General features: G+C 34.9%; 1 protein-coding gene across 1 annotated transcript in view; it reads left to right on the top strand.

Annotated features, from left to right (window-relative positions):
• Positions 1-2,081: 2,081 nt before the first annotated feature.
• mrpl11 (mitochondrial ribosomal protein L11) overlaps positions 2,082-18,057 on the top strand; it is an 83,740-nt gene continuing 67,764 nt past the window's right edge. Inside the window, exon 1 of the mRNA XM_008420794.2 lies at positions 2,082-2,184. The gene's annotated coding sequence lies outside the window, so the exon portion shown is untranslated. The remainder of the gene's footprint in view (positions 2,185-18,057) is intronic.

Here is an 18,057-nt window from a genome sequence, read left to right as displayed (position 1 = left end):
AAGTCAAACGAAGTCAACTACAAATATTTCAAAACATTATTCACAGAAAAGAATGTGTTTTTATTTATTTTACTTTACCAGGGAGGTGGCAGAAAGGKAACTCCGTCTCTTAATCCAACCGAAGTCCAAAAGATATGTTCCACGGTCCAGTTAGCGAGCTTGAAATGTCGTCTGACCAGTTTTCGCGCTTCGCGAAGGTTCTTGTTCCCATGATGCAATGCGTAAAATGGGAAATCATTATTTTGATTTTGATCTTTAAAATATCAAAATTTCAACATATCTTTATATTTTTGGCCTATCTGATTATGTCTTTTTTCAATTTTTTATGATTTTTTTGATCAGTTACTAACATGGAATCAACTCACTCACTCTTTGGTTACCTAGCAACTCACTCGCTCTTTGGTTACCTAGCAACAACCTACTGAGTGACTTGCTCAGCAGTTTCAGGTTCTGCCACAGTGCCTCATAACTGCTTAAAAATAACAAACAATGGCGTGGAGTGAAAAATATAGATAAATCAGAAAAGGTCTTGTCTGGCAGTATTTCAGATATTTAAAATAAAATATAATCGATAATTGTCAATAGTGACCGTTTGAGGCAATGGCTGACTTTTTGGCATTCATTTTGATCTGACAGCATCCAGGTGTCACGAGCTTGATACCCAAATTTGACAAATTAATATTGATTATTACTTTATTACTGCATGTTTAATTACTGTAATGTTTTTTTTATTTAAATGTAACTATGAGCATTTACCGCCCCCAGTTAAATTTGACTGTACAAAAGGAAAAGAAAATCTAAGAAATTAACTTTTTTTTTTTTTGCAATATTTCTAACAAACCACTGCATTCATATCTTTTCAGCTGTTTGAACCCTTCTAGTTGACTATCTTTAGACATTGCTGCAGCATTCTTTGTTCGCATAATTCTGGAAACATAAAAGGAGTGTTTGCTGCAAGAACAAAAACAACACAATGTTTTCTAGGAATTGTGTCGCAGTGTAATGGATTCCACCCAATCTGGCCGGCTGTGCCTGTGAGGCAGTGTCACTTACAAATGTAGAAACGTGCTGTGTGGGTGTATCTTTTGAGTGAAGATGTACTATTAGATTTTAAGCAGCGCAGCTCAAAACCACATAAATTATAAATGGATTGAATATATTTATTTTTGTAAGATTAATTTATTATGAGTGACGTTGTGTCGCTCCAAGATCGCTTTACATGTTTGTTCAGGAAATGTTCTCTTCTGTAGTGAAGATCAGTCTCTGTAAATTATATAAAAGCTTTAGATTTTAAAAAAAAAAATCTAATTTCAGTGTTTTATTTAAATCACTATGGTTTTATGCTATATCTGGGTCATATTCTTTTGGTTTGAATGAGAAACTTTGTGACCATTTTAAAAAGAAACATAGTGCCTATAAAAAGTTTTCACTCTTTTATTAGTGCTTTTGTAAATCAGTAATAATCAACAAAATGTAGCTTTTTTTGACCAAAGAAATCACACAAAAAAAACTTTAAATGTCAAGGTGAAATCCTGGAGGATAATTTGTGTCCATTTGCAAGTGAGACAACTAGCATCCAAGTCACAGAAATGGTCACTGCTGTGACTGCAACCACAGGTACATCTACTAAATACTGACTTGAAGGGGGTGAATATTGATGAAATAAATTATTTTATGTTACATATTTTTACTTAATTGTCGTTATTTTTGTAGAAATCAGAAGTTTTGTTGAAAAAGCCAAATTTAGCATTTATAGAATTGATTTGCAAAAGCAGTAAAATTAGTAAAGCACAGAAGAGTGTTAATACATTTTAGTAGGCACAGTACATTGCTTTTCCAAAGCATTCATAACCCTAGAATTGATATTTGTATTCAGGCCCTTGATTTACTTTGTCTTTTTGAGTATGTCTTTGTCCATCCAAACATTAAAATGCTATATTCGGTCATGCTTCTCTGTAAAAACATTTTTACAAATAAAAATCATTTTAATTCATTCCCTGATAGTTGCAATCCTCTTAAAACAAAACAAATCCAGTTTCTTTTTTCCCGGTTGCTGTAGTTGCTCCTCCGTGCCAGCAGGGGGCAGCTCTGTGACCGCGGAGCAGTAGGCAGTCCGCTTTTATCCAAGATGTCTGCGCCCTGAAGGATGCTGCTGACAACGTGAAGGTGCGGGACAAGTGACAGGTATGAAAACACGGAGGTTAAAGTCGTTTTAGCGGCGTTATTAATAACTCTGGTGGAGAAGAAAGTGAGTTTTATAGAGGTCTGGCTTTCAGAGTCGATGATTGTTGTCTGTTGGGACGGTGGATGTAAAAATTTGTCTCATTTATTTCACAATCAGTACAAAACATGTGTCCATTTGGTATTTTAGGAGAACCTCTGTAGTTAGTGGTCGTTTATTGGGGTTAAACAAACCCTCCTCTTTTGATATAGTTTGTATTTATTTACTGAAAGTTTAACAGAGTCAGGTTTTATGCTGATTTATTTAAATACATTTATCTCGGACTCAAAAGCTGCTAATATTGACACCTTTTGATAGATGCAGTGACAAAGAATAATCGTTTCAGGAATAAATAAACGCAGAACGAGGGACTGGATATTATCTGCCAGAGGACGAACGCCTTTATTCAACGTGGAGAGATCAATATATCCTCAGAGCAGATATAAAAACAAACCGCTCATAAATCCTCTAGTGCTGCTGGGGTTTTCTCTTACCCACCATCTTTGTAAGATATATTATGTACCAAACAGACAAGCCGTTTTTTTCAGTTATTTAGTCGCAAAGTGTCAAAGTAAAGTTTTCCAACTATATCAACCAAACAGGATTAATAACTTGCAGGAGTATTACTTCAGGTTGGGGTGGATAATGTCTCACCTCGATCCATTACCACGGTAACAAGGTACAGCTGCACAATATATCGCAAATATGTACCCGAATATATCTTCTTGTGCAATATTTATGTCGCAAAAGACTGTTTATAGAGCAATGCTTGTTGGCTAATATATTCCAATTGTTATGAACCTGCATTTTGCTAGTCGAACCAGTTGGATAGAGTTTCACCATCAGATGCTCAGAATGCTGAAGGTCACAAAATGGAGAAAGATGAACGGAGAAAATAATATATATAATGTCTTTACAATGTTTTAATGTCTGGCCTGCATTCAGCGATTATTTGCAAGTGAGGTTTGAGGACGTGCATTATTCTTCCTGTGTGAAACATAAACTCCAAACTGAATATATTGAACGTTCCATGATAGAGCGAGTGTTGGATGGAAAAGTCAAGCATTGTAAAAAAAAATAATAATAATCACAGTATTTAAAAGAAATGTAGAGTTTTACTCTCCTTAGGTCAGTGGTGTACTTGGATGCCAAAACCGGCAAGTTGAAATTACTTTAGGCCATACCTGCTTATTAATATACTCCAGTTAAAAAATTACTTTGAACTATTTCCTTTTTGCATGCTCAGTATTAATGTAAACATGCAATTATTAAAGAAGCAAAATAGAAAGGAAAATGTTATTATAGGTCCAAAGAGAAGAGTCTCAGACGTTTGCTTTACATTTTTTAAAAATTGGTCTAGAAAATGTTTTATTTCCAGCAACAAAACTGAGAACTTTCTTCGAAAACCTTTGCTGTTCTTAAAGATGCTCAATGAGTTTGTGTTTTAGTAAAAAGGCGCTGGATGTTTTAGTCCTACTTACCATATTGAATTGAAAGCACAAAAAAAAACATGGCTAATGAAAGGAATATACTTTGTGTTGTACTTATTGTTTTCAAATTATGGAGTATAAATGTGAAAAGATAATCCTAAAAATGTTCAAATCTGCATTATCATTTGCTATAGGGCCGGATTTGTTACATTTTACTTAAATTATTGCATTTTTGTTTTGGGAAGATCATGCTAAATAAAAAGTACATGATGTAATTGCATTTGGGCAAATTCTTAATGTATTCATATTATCACAGATACACTAATTTAAGGTTAGTTTCTGTTATTTACAGCATTAGTTCTTCTGAAAATATCTTCCATATCCCAGTAAAATTGTGATATCAAAGCGTAATATCATTAACTGAATCGAAACTCAGTCAAATTGAATCGTGAGTCGAATCAAATACATTTTGGAAATCTGAATTGATACCCAGCAGTACTAGAAACCCAAATGGAAGTACAAAAATGTGCAAAATGTGAATTTTGTATTGTAGATCCTCTGCAATATTTATTCCTTTAATTGAACAAAATATAAATAGTAAAACTAACAATCCAGACATAAAAAAAAACAGAAATCAATGATAAATCAACATTCTTAATCTTTATCACTATAAATAATAAACAATATGATAAATGCCAGTCAGAGTTCATTATTAAACAATAAGAGAGAGTATGTGCCAAAATGGCCTCAATGATTGAGTTCCCAGGTCAAAACCACTGCTGACCCAAAACAACTGAGAGGTTTGTCTCATGATTCAAAAAACATCTTAATGATTTCCAAGACTTTCTAAAAAATGTTATGTGGATTGAAACAAAATTGGATCTTTTAGGAACGTGTGTTGTTTATCTGCCCTCGTTTCTACTGAGCGGTTTGAAAAGAACAGGATGGAAAACTCAATAAAGCATTTCAAAAAAGAACATCGTTCTGACAGTCAGATATAGTGGTGGTAAACATTTAATGGTACATATTTCAGTTTTTAAAAAGCACAGTTTGTTCAGTGGTTGTGCAGTCATTGCAATCATTGCTGACATTTATACGTTTTGACATTTAATTTTTCTCTATATTTCTGTTGAATGAGGCTCAGTCCTAGACTTTAGTTATGTTTTAAAATGAGTTGCCAGTTGCTGTCAACAGTCAGGTTTTTCGTCTTCCCGCTTGTGCAAACTAAAGCTTCACAATCCGTGAGTATCAAAGGTTCCCTGCTGCAGAATCAACTAATGGTTGATGTTGACAATGAAGCCTAAATAAACTAAGCCTTCTCCATATTTCATGAGGTGGAAACAAGTGTCCTTGCATTCAGACGAGGACATTGGTTCACGAATTGGCGCTGTGATAGACAGCAATATTAAAATGAGGGTGTAAATGAATAAATGTTGCTTTTTTATTTTAAGAAATGCTTTGAATGAATGAAAAGAGAGTTATATAAATGCAACCTAGCTCCTTTTTGAATCTGAATAATGTTGAGATTAACCTCGAGAATGCTAAAAGCTTTTCTTAACTTTCCCAACTTTCACCAGAGCTCTTTTAATTTCTAATCACCTTTTCAGTGAATTCACTCCGCAGTTTCTTTTCTTGACACAACAGTGGAGGCTTCTATTGAAATATCACCTTGGCTTCAGTTCAGCAATTACTGCATTGCTTTGCTGCAATCAGCGAATAACTGATGTTATTTATTACACACATGGGGGCAGAGTTTATTCATTCCCATTTCAGGATTTCTTTCTTTCTTTCCTGCGTATCAAGTTAAATTTGTGGTCCTTTTGGAGTCTTGCTTTATTATAGTTTTTTCTCTTTTCATCTTAGCAAGGTAAGCAGCTCAATGCATTAGTTCCTGTTATTGTTTGGTTTAATTAACACTACTGAACTCTTTGAGAGAACAAAGCAATGTCTGAAAAGATTTTTTTTTGTCAAATTACATGCCCTTGTAGCCGCTTCTAGGTTTATATTTCAGGTTGGACTGAAACAATTAATCATAATTAATCAATTAATTGTCTATTAATAATTGATTACTAAAATAATCCTTAGCTGCAACCCTAATTTCAAGTTTTTGTCCATAAAACTTTCTAAAACTGTTGCAGGTGTAGTTCAGTGGCCCACCATTTTTTATTACTATAAATATTAAAAGTTGCCAGAAATTTTTAAATATGATTATGTAATTATGTGTTATTTGAAGACATTATTGACAATACTTCATCACAGGATCCTAATAAAGGCCAACACAAAAAAATTAGTGGTGAAACTTGATTAAAATTTTAATCTAGTCAAATTAATTCATCAAATTAAGCAACATTTTAAATTCAGAAGCCCACTTTGCTGCTAAATTATTGAATAAATAGACATAATGAGCTCAATAAAAAAGTCTTATTATATCTGTTGTTTACCATCAAATTGGTGCTTCTGAAACCTCTGGTAATTCATGTGACGTCTTTAAAAAGATACTATTTTAGAAATGTTGACGTAACCGTTGAGGACGACTGTGTTGCTGCAACGTGTTTAGCTTTGAGATGCTATTTTACGGTTAAATAGCTTCGCTACGGTTAAATAGCTTACTGTTGTGTTAGCACAACTTTAACACAACAGTAGTCTTTTCCAGCGTCCGACCAGAACGTTTTTTGAAGAATAAATTAACTCCAGTGAGCCAAGAAAAAACGCTTTGTTGTCTACTGCTGTTATTGGCGAACGTCTGTTGTGCGTCGGATTTTCGGGCGTACTAGAAACGAGCGAATACAAAGGTTCCGCTCGACTCAGCTCGATTGGCGCACGGCTAGCTTTAGCCTGGCGAGCGGCGAGAAGAACATTTCTCATAAAATAAGTTAGTCTGGGAGATTATTACTTTCTGAAACGCCATTTTGGGACTCTCTCTCTCCATCTTCTCACCCTTGTTTCTTCTAGACTACTCTGAAATATTCCGTGGTGTGTTTCTTTTTTTGATATAAACTTTGTTGAGTTTTACATCTTGTCAAAACAAGAAACTTTCATTTTATAATGAAATACTACTGAATTTATCTCCTAGCAGTTAAATGCTTATTTCAAATGTAAATATTTTTAATAAAAACATAAAATCTAATATTTGAAAATGCAACATTAAAAAAAATCCTATACAATAATTGTCTCGTTGCACAACTTTGATAGTAAACAATGAAAGTCGTTTCTTGTGGGCAGAATACATAATAAGAATAATGATTCAATAAACATGGGGGGATAAGCCCCCCAGAAAACCAGCAGCAACTTCAAATTTAGACAGTGTATTTCTCCCCCTTCATTTTTTATTGTTCATGTATCTTAAAATTTTCCTTTAAGTGATAAAAATGAATTTAGCTCCTTCTTGAAACATTCATGCCATGCAAATTATGAATCCTGGCCTGAAGCCTGAAACATCCTGGTTTAAATTGGACGATAACAGAGCTGCAAAATGTCTAATTTATTTTCAGCTTGATTCCTGGCGCCAACAGTCAGAGGTTTGGATGTTTTTTCTAGGGTACCAGAAAATAAACTGGCAGCCAATGTAGCCACGTCATCCAAATAAAAGCTAACAAAAAAACCAAAAAAAAACACACACACAAGAAGCTGCTTGTCTGCAGTGTAAATCAGAAAATCCTCTGCATTTGCATTCTATTTCTGTGCTGGTAAATTTTTATGCTTGCTCTTTGTTGCTTTGTACAGATTGGTTCCAGATCTGTTGTTGTGCATGTGGTTCTCAGCGTTTCTGCTCTGTTATTCAAAAGAAGAGAGGAGAAAAGTAATTCAGAGGAGCCAGGAGCCTCGCTGAGGTTTGATGACAGGGAAGCAGAAGTAATACACGCAGGTTGTGTTTGGGTAGCAAGTTGTCACTATTTAACTAAAGTCCTGGACTGAACCCAGCTGCAGTGATACAGGTGTGTCTCTACTTGTTTATGTTATGTTTTTAGAATATCTTCTGGTGTATTCGCTCACCTTATGGCACCAAAGCCTGGTACTAATGCAGCGGATTGTACTTTATTAGAGTTAGATTTAGAGATATGAAGTGAATAGGGTTAGAACTATGATTACGTATTAGTGTCAGGACAAGAAAAATAAATAAAAAAAATAAAATAAAATTCAGAAAATACAATACAAAATTATGAGTCATTACGGGAATAAAGTCAATTTTAAGAGAATAACTCATATGAGAATAAAGTTAAAATGATACGAGAATAAAGTATTAAGAATAAAATTATAATATTATGAGAATAAAGTTGAAATATTATTAGATTAAAGTCATACTACATCAAGACTAAAGTCATAATATTACCAGAATAATGTTGTAGTAATAATATTATGAGAATAAAGCTGTAGTATTATCAAAATAATGTCACAGTAAATATTATAATCAGATTCTGATTTGTTAACAGATAAAGTATTTACTTATTGGTAAAACAATACTGACGTTATTGCAACATTATTCTTGAATTATTTTTGAATTTCTTTTTCCATTACTTTATTTTTGTAATTTTGCTTTATTATTATTTTGCTGTAGGTTAGGAATACGCTGGTCTTGGTTGTTTAATTTATTTTTTGTTGCGTTTGTACTGCAGGAAGCACAGTGTGTTCTTTTTTTTATCTCCTGCTTTTCGTATCACAGTGGGAAACTTCAATTGTTATAGAGGATACCATGGGTCCAAACTGCACAAATCAGTCAGCCTGTAATAGAAATTGTACATTTTGATCGACTCTGAGGGCAAATACAAAACATTTTATTTCTTCAGGCACCTAGAAACAGTTATTAGTACAGATTCTTTCTCAAAAATCCTTCAAAAAGTGACAGAAAGTACAGAATTTTTGCTTTGAAGTGATTTTTAAAGCTCCAAATAGCAGCTTTCCATTAGTCTTCAAATCTTTTCTGGATGCCAGTTGTGTGTAAACAGTGGAAAACAGCAGGAAGTGTTTACATTTAAAGCTAAGTGATGTTAGTTTTACACATTAATGTGTGTGAGATATGTCTGCTTTGATGGATTTTTCTGTGGTGTGCAACAAGCATTAACTGTGATTGTTTTGCTTCGCGTGGCTCCTGCTCTTTGTTTCCAGCCAACATGTCAGAAACACGCATTGTCTTTCCAGCTCATCTGTAATCGTTACTTGGTGCAGCTTACAGGGACGGGTTTGAGATTCTCACAGTGTGTTAATGTTAAATAAACAAACCCGCTTTATTGATATTTTAAATCAATAAAATTTTATTTGTATAGCACATTTCAGCAAAAAAGGTATTTCAAAGTGCTTAACAACATTAAAAACAGAAACACAGAGTCATGTAGCATTGAATAAACAGTAAAAAAAAGAAATAAAAAAATTAAATAAAAAATAAAGATTAAAAACATTAAAAAACATTAAAACCCGCACCCCTTTTCAACCGGGGGGGACGACATCCGCACCTCTGTCCCTAAAATAAAAATATTTAATAACTTGGTCATGCTGCTTTTTAAAAAAAATATTTCCAGTAAATGTCCTGCATGGATCAACCAGTTACATATCAGCATGGCATGGATCTACAAATATATATGGAATGCCAAAAGTGCCACAATTCAGGCAAAATAATTAGGTTGCTTAATTAATGCTAATATTTAGTCATTGAAATAAAATTGGAATTACATTTAACAGTTAATAAGTAAATTATTATTATGTGAATGTGTGTATAATTTGTAAAATTAAACATGGAAATCTGCATTAAATATTAAAAGCATATTTATTCATTCCAGTATTTGTTTATTTAATCATTCTGTGTTGAAGGAGATCTTGATTTTATCTGTTAGTTTGGCCCTTTAAGGTCAGTGGGCGGGACTAACTGCTATAAACAAGGTGATTGGTCTACAGTTGAGACTTTTAGCTACTTTCTGAAATATTAGCCTCTCTGTAAGTCTGCATTATAGTAATAGCTCATATGCTAACGACTGTTTTTAAGCTGACATTAGCATTGTTGCTAAATCTCAGCATCAGTACGCTGGACTCCAAACAGAGTTGGGTATTAATTACTTGCTACATTTACTGAGTTACATTCACTTGAATTACTTTTGTGGAAAAAAATACTTTTAGGAGTATTTTTACTGTGTTGTACTGTTTTACTTGAGTAATTTTACTAAGAAATATTGCTACTCTTACTTGAGTAAAATTTCTGGATGCTCTACTCACTATGAATAATTTCACTGAATGAAGAACAAAGTTGTTTTAACCAAAAATTTGTTAGTTTCATCATTATTTTAGATTGAAAATATTGGTCCTTCTGATGATGTATTTTTTAAATATTAAATGATTAGTTACCTAGTACTTCAGTAATCTTTTTATCAAATACTCTTTTACTACTCTTACTGGAGTAATTTCTTGAATGGCTACTTTTTACTTTTACTCGAGTAAAACTATATTGAAGTAGTGCTACTCTTACTTGAGTACAGTTTTTGAGTACTCTGCCCACCTCTGGTTCCAGCTGACACACACACTTTGGCAGCCCTTTTACGTTTCTTCAGACGTTTTTAGTCTTACTGTTCCATTTATAAGCATTTACAGTATTTCTTATTTAATTAAAATAATGTAAAACTATATAAAAACAGGCTTTATTATTTTCTTGGAGCAGGTTTCCAGCAGGAACATGTAAGTTGCTGCTGTGCTTGGCAGAGATTGTCTGTCTGAACCAGCAGTTCCAGTAAGCGCTGCGCCTGAAGCGGCATCGCTCAGCCGGAGCGCCTGACTGGACACCTGTCAGTGCAATTGCTCCAATTATTTCTTTAAATCCGAAGGTCCAACTCTTCCATCTCTTCTTGTCCTCCTCCAGTTGTCACTGAAAGGCTGGAAATGTTTTTCCAGAGCTCAGCTTTTGATTTTTTTGTGCCCTGTAACACCAGTGTGACACTGTTTTGTTGGAGCTAACGGGACAGTCGGTTTCAGTTCTGCTGAAACTGGACTCAGTGGAGTCTGCAAGTTCTTGCAAAAAAAGTGCAGCGAGCTTCTGCACGCCACATGACACGGCGCGCTGATATGTGTCTTTGGGGGTGTAACTTATGTCAGACATAATCAGCCATGCACCTGCTGTTTATAATCAAACAGAATTCATTGCTATTTCTACCAGGATCCTATATATCTGCTCTTTAAATAAAACAGAAAAGTTGCTGCTTAAAAATTAAAAGGAAAAAGCCTGCAGCTGTCGGTACAAAAACTCAGGATTAAAGAATGAGTTTAAAACTTTAAGTCTTGTGTTGACAAATATTTTCTCTAATGATCTCTGGATTGCTGAGCTGAAGCAAATGTCTTATCAGCAATGGAGCTGAAAGTTGTTTCTGTATTTATTTTTTAACCTCATGTTATGTAAGCTAATGTTTTGCAGTTTTCCCTGCATCTTTGTGCTGTTGCTCCAGGAAAACAAAGAGATTAAAAGGATCATGTTCAGGTTTAAGCAGCTCATGTATTACAATTTATTGCAGTAATGGTTAAGGTATTGGTTAAATTAATAAAATATGTAGATTATTGTCTAGCTATTGGAAAGATTTGCTCAACTAATGTGAATCTATAAAAAGGGAAGAGAAACATCTTAAAATGTGATTGCAAACTTGACTTTTTTCATATGGATCTTCACAATCGGCAGCAATAAAGTGTCTGTTTATTTTGACTATTTTTGAGTTATTAGTGTTTGCTCATTAATGTCAAATAGTAATTCTATCTTCATTTTCTCATTAACTTTACAAAATGACTTTTATCAAACTAATTAGTCAGTAGGTGTATCTCAGCTACAGATACAAAATATGAATATTGTAGAAATTAAAACTTATTTATAGATTTGTTATACACAGTGAAATATTTCAAGGCTGCTTTTTGTAATTTTGATGATTATGGCTTACAGAGAATCAAAACTGAAAATTCAAGCTTTTAAAAACTTTTTCTATGCACTCGGTACCTGATTTTGCTTGTCAATCCTCTGAAGGCTGCAGTTATTCCTGCTACTTCTGCACCTTTTCCTGCCACACTTCTTCCTTCCATTCAACTTTCCATGAAAGTTTTGCTTTTATCTAACGCTGTCCTCTCCAGGTTACAGTAATCCATGTTGCTTGTGCAGAGTTTCTTCCTTCCACTCATTCTTCCGTTCATATACGTACATACAGCTCTCTCTGTTTCTGGTGTCAGTGACTTTCAAAACTTCCCCATTATTATGTGATCCATAACATTTCTGTGTAAAAATGCTTTTTTTTTATGTTTGGAGGCTGTATAAAATTTTTCTGAGACATTACATTGGGTTTTCATTAGCTGTAAGCTGCAATCATCAAGATAAACAGAAATAAATTCTAAAAAATATATTGGTTTATTTATTCACTCGTCATTTTTGAATTCAATTAGTAAAATAAATTAAGTTGTCAGTGATATTCTAATTTCTTGAGTTGTACTTGGACTCCCTAGTGTGCACATCAGCATTTTTTTTGTAAGAAAAACAAGAAATAATTAAGTTTTTTTTTCAGAATGCGTTATTATTCTGCTTCACTGTAATGTTTTAAATGTCTTGACCAATAATTCTCCAGACTTCCTCCTGAAGTTTTTCAATCCTTTCAGTCAAACCCGTCTAGCAGACCCTGACTTCGTGATCACAGCTTCTTTGAAGGAGCAAAGTGAACAGGTTGAGGGTAAAATAAGAGTCAGCCTTCAAAATCCATGTACAGCAGTTGAAAAGCATCAGAAATCCTGACGCTTGAACACTGGATTTGAAAGATGCATGATTCATAGGTCGGAGTTGAGCGGCTTAACAGACAACAGAAAACACAGATTTTCTCTGTAAATGTTCCAGATACTGGGGTGAAAAAGCATCAAAGCTCCAAAGAAACCTTCAAAACGCCTCAAGAATTATCGATCAACACCATCTGACTACTTTTAAAGGAAGGAGGAAGGACTCAAGACTTTATGCTCCTTTTGCATGAATGTTTTGCAGATTTTATTGAAACGTTCGGTGAGGCAGCGTCTGAATGGCTCTGAGCCAGACATCCTGATCTGTGAGACTGAAAATCAAGAGGCTTAGCACTTTGCTGAAGGGCACTTCATGTTTAAGCTTGGGCAGGAACTGCTCTCACAGAGCAAAGGGCACAGAGAGCTGGACAATATGGCCGAAAACGCATCACGATATAAACTTTTCATTTCAGTCGATATCAGTAGTTGATTAGTTTTTGTTTTTAATATGTGAAATAAACTAGATTATCACTTATGGATAAAACCTTTCCTGTTTAATCCACAGTTTTCACTTCGCACCATTGTTTATTTTGAAGCAGTTATGAGTCACAATGGCAAATCATAAAACTGCTGCTGTGCAAGTTACTCAACAGGTTGTTGCTTGGTAACCAACGAGTGAGTGAGTTAGCTGATTCCACCAACTTTGCAATGAGAGGTTGAGAGATGCTACCAGATCATTACACGATACATGTTATTGATTTATTGTTCAGCCCTAGCAAAGACTGATCAATATCTGTGTGTTGGAGCTCAGCGATAAATCGATTGGATTGATTAATCTTGAGAAAATTAGCTTTTAAAGATTTAATTTTTGGAAAATCTGTCTGTTTTTTTTTTTACCAATGCACTCCCAACGCCCACCATCTTGTTTGACAAGTGCGCTTTAATTTGGAATTTGAATTCAGGTCAACTCCATGACAAAATACAACGGTCAGGCTTATTGTCAAAAAATACTGAGCTGTTTTTTGGCAATAAGTTCAAAAATATTTTTGTGTTTGAAAAATGAGCCGTTTAAAAAAAAAACCTGGAATGTGATGTCAAAAATCAGCAGGCACCTCAACCTCAGTGAAGCCCAGCTCGTTACCTGGCAACTCAAGCAGAGCTCCTGCACTTTTGGTCAGCTGGTTTTACCGCTGTATGCGCAGCACAATGGCTGCTGGAAAAGATAAGTGTTTTGTTGTTGACTTACCGTCCAGAAACCACTTGCTGCATTCCTGTTGGTTGTGCAGGAGGCTCTACTTCTGCTTTTCAAAGATATAAGGTTGCATAATTGTGCATATGTTTGCAGCCATTTTCACGTGCAAGTGTAAACGTTGGCCAGCAGCTGATTTGGATTTTAAGTGGCAAGACGCCTAAAACAGCTCAAATAGGCACAACTGGCTTGACTAAAATCTCTTATCTAAGAATGATTTTGTGAAATCATTCTTAGATAAGAGAACAGCTCAATTAGGCACAACTGGCTTGACTAAAATCTCTTATCTAAGAATAATTTTGTGAAAAAAATGTAACGAACATGTTTGGAGAGACCATAGACCTATCCTAACCAGTTCAAGGAATTATAATATGTAATCTTTAAACCATATGACCCAGCCTTAATGTGTGTTAAACCAGTTGTGGTTCAGATAATGTTGACTTTGTTTCTCCACCAGCTCTGCATGTAAACTCAAACAGATGCTCCCTACAGTCACCCTGCTGTTTTAGGGCAGTGATTAAATGTTTGTCTGCGCGCTAAGCTCATCATCTCAATGTAAGACATGAATTTAAATTAGTAATCTAAATATATGTTTTAAAAGCGCATTGAATATTTAATATGAAGCAGTTGCTCCTGCCTTCTCCTTGTTCTCTCTGTTTAAAACTAATGAGAGATGATAGACCATCTGACTGGTATAAAATTAATTTAAACTGAGGAAGTAGTGAAACGTTTAGTCCGTAGCTCAGCCAAGAGCCTGGGAGAGATGCGACCTGCGGGTTCACATGTCGGTTTAACCGAGTTGAGCAAGTCCCTTTTTCAGGTCTGGAGGGATCATTCAGACTCTTCTTGACTTCTTTGTATTATTTGACTGGCCTTTAGCACTTGGCTTTCAGTAATCGATAAAAACTCCAGTGCAGAAGTTTGGTGGGATGAATACTGATGTGTTGGAACAGAGAATCAGCTTTGACTGGATATTCATAATTCTTGAACTTATATTGAGCATCTTTTATGGCTCACCCAACGATTAGAGTCCAGAATATTTGCCTCTTTTTAATCAATGAACCAGCTATTTTTAACACAGCTGGTTAATTGATTACTAATAATATGTAGCTCCCATCTCAGAATCAGAATCAGCTTTATTGATCTAAGATTGTGTTGGACAAGCAAGACTTTGGTACAGACATTAAGTTTATATAAACTTTACTGAGAATACAGCAAAAGTTTAGGGCTGCAACTATGTTTTAATTTAGTAATAAGTTAATCTATTGATTTTTTTTTCTTCTGATGTTTAATCAAGTAACTTGATGAAAAAATTATTATTTCATTGTTTTTTGTTTGAAATACGAGAAAGTAAAGCCTTGAACTCAGCATTTGTAGTATTTCTGTATTTTATGCCATGCCCTTAAAGTTTTTTGTTGCCTGGAAAATTACTAATTTCAAAAACTTTCCAGATTATAATGTCACAAACCAGCACTGGTTTGTGCTGGTTTGTGACACAAACCAGTGCCACAATGGTTTGTGGCTGAGCTCAGGGATAGGCTCAGGGATAGGCTTCCCTGGGCTCACCTAGTGACCCCAGGGAAGCCTATCCGTTACCTAGCAACCCTAGCAAAGCCCAGCCCGTTGCCTAGCAACCTAAACTGAACTCCAGGACTTTTGGTCTGCTGGTTTGGGACTAATTTGTTCATTTTTAAATTAAAAAAATGGTCCTATCAGGTTTTGCATATTTAAATTGTTTTTGACTTCTTTATTTGAACTGGATTATTTTTATTTTTTTATGTTTTCAATGTTTTTTTGTTTGAAATTAGAAAAAACATAACTTTGCACTTAGAATTTATAGTCTCTTTATGTTGTTATGCCGTACCCTTACCATACCATTCATCTTTATTTGTCAGGTTTTTTTTTTTTTTTCATTTTTATATACCTACTAAGTACAGCTTGTGAATTAACATCTAAAGGCAGAAAAACAACTACTAGATGGGCTTTCAAACTAAAAGTTAAACAAGATTACAGATCGTCAAGAGTCGATATAGAGGAAGGGATTTGTTTTTCCTTTTAGCGAATAATCGTGTTTTCCTAAAAAGGACACTGGCAAGTTTTTATCTGTGTAGTGAGATGGAAACAGAACATTTCTTCTTCCTTTGAGACCGAGTTACGAGACCAGAATAAGAATTTTTCAGCCGCTATCAGCGGATGACAAAAATTGCACCCTCAGGACAGCAGATATCAAGTAATGAATCATGCTTCTCAGAGCAAACCAAGGTAGAGACACACTAGAATAAACCTAATCTTTCAAATTAAATCATTCTAATTAGGCCAGGGAATTATCATCGTAACTGCAGATATCATGTTATCAGAATTGTAGGAGAGGAAATCAAAAACGAGAAAACAGAAAGGAGGCCAACCCGAAAATATGAGCCTTTGGTTCAGATATATGAACAACATGCACTGATCAGCTTTCTGCCGCATTACGGTTCAGGGAGGTTTCCTGTGTTATCAGGCATGAAGGCATCATTTAAAACCCTAAGTTGTGATTTTTTCCCAGTATTCTGTAAAGAAACATTATGCGAGGTGTGTCACGTTTGCAGTGTCATCATGATCTTTTTCACTTGGCTGGATCATTGAGACTTGCGCCAAACACAACCTGCCCCGCAGCGATATATGTTCACAGCTTCGAATTAAATCATCTGTAAAACACCTCGTCCTTTCACTGATTCGTTTCCTGATGACATCCCTGAAAATGATATTAACACTGAAACAGCATATTAACGTCAACAGGCAGAAGCACTGAAAGCTGCTCTGTTGACGCTGGAATGTGCGGCTAGGCTCAAGAAGGCTTAAATATAACAGAAAACTCAATGCTTGATCAAATATTACTTCTCTGGTCAGATTTCAGTATCACTTAATCTATTAAACATTTGATTCAGAATTTTCTCTGTAAAATAAACTCCAAATGATGAATCATGACGCAGCTTCTTGGCTGACAAAACCTATTTTGTCTAAACCTGTTGAGCTCTTGGTTGTGCATCAAAGGCAGCTTTTTAGTTTCAAGAAACCATGCCGTAGGCTTTGCATTGTGTAACCATGGCAGCCAAGTGTTGAATTATTTACGCAGAGTGGGTTTTATGTATGTTCTTCAGGACATTATTTCGCCTGATCAGATAGAGATCTGGGTATTTAAAGGCTAGACGGGGAACCATTCAGGCTTTTTATGGGATTTGAGCCGTCTGGTGTGGAAACATGCCGCATGGGAATACCAGCTAACCCTGGAAACTGAGATATTCCTGTATTATTTTGGAAACGTGAGGGAAATTGTTTCACTGCACATCAAATAACATGTAGCTTGAGCAGTGTCTAGAACAGTAAATAAATTACTGTAGTTCTGGTTTCCCTGCTTGATCACACCTGACTTCCTGGAACGGGTCATTAGCTTCCTCCTGCAGAACTTGGTGACAAGCAGAGGAGATAATTAAAGTATCTGAGGCAGGTGTATTGGAGCAGGGACACGTCTAAAACATACAGGATCCCAAGAACTTCAAGTCGCTCACCTCTGTAAACAGCGAATGGTTTGTACTGGAAGTAGAGCTTAGATTGAAATGGAAATTTGCATATTTATAGCCGGTATATAAAAGTGACTTGCTTGTGGTGTGCAGAGATGAGCTGTTGTACAAAGAAATTGTGAATAATTAGGAGTGAATACATGAATAAATTGAAAGGAACTAGGTATATCTCTAAGACACTATGATCTATTTATTTTTTGTCAATAAGTTGTTACATTTTAAACATTTTTCCATAAATTTCACAATCTCACAGAAGGCACTATATCCATCTTATTTACTGCAAAAGTCTCATGTTTTTCTTTATTTTAAAACCTAAAAATAAAAAATAAATTGGTGTTCTTTAAAAATGAGAACAAATTTTCTTAGGTACAAAAAATGTAACTTTTTTTTCTAAAATTATATAACAAGTTTTATTTTGCTGCATTGAAAGCAAACATGGCTCTTAGTTAAGGTTGGGCGAAATGGACTTAGAATTTTACTGCGATATTTTGTGGTAGTTTTGTGATAATAAAAATTATGATTAAAAAATATATTTTTCTACTATTTTAGGTAAATGACTGACTGCATAGCATTATTAGCACCACAAACACAAATATTGTTCTTGAAAAACAGTAAATGCATTTGTGAATTTACTTATATTTATAGAAGAAAATGGTAAAACTAAGACTTCCTGTAATACTGTCATTTTTCCGCCCCCCGATTTAACATCATTTACTGAAATTCATCAAAACAACAAATCAAAATTCTTATCACAATGTGAAATTTTTCACAATAAATGATAAACGATACCACTAGCGGAATAAGTCAGCGTTGGGCCGGGGGGCGGGGCCAATGACCGGGCCTCTCACGTGTATCACCTGCGCTGCTGGAAACTTGGGGGTGGGGGGA

This window comes from Poecilia reticulata, linkage group LG10 (assembly GCF_000633615.1).
Source record: "Poecilia reticulata strain Guanapo linkage group LG10, Guppy_female_1.0+MT, whole genome shotgun sequence".
Taxonomy (NCBI): Eukaryota; Metazoa; Chordata; class Actinopteri; order Cyprinodontiformes; family Poeciliidae; genus Poecilia; species Poecilia reticulata.
This window is presented reverse-complemented; position numbering and strand designations above follow the sequence as displayed.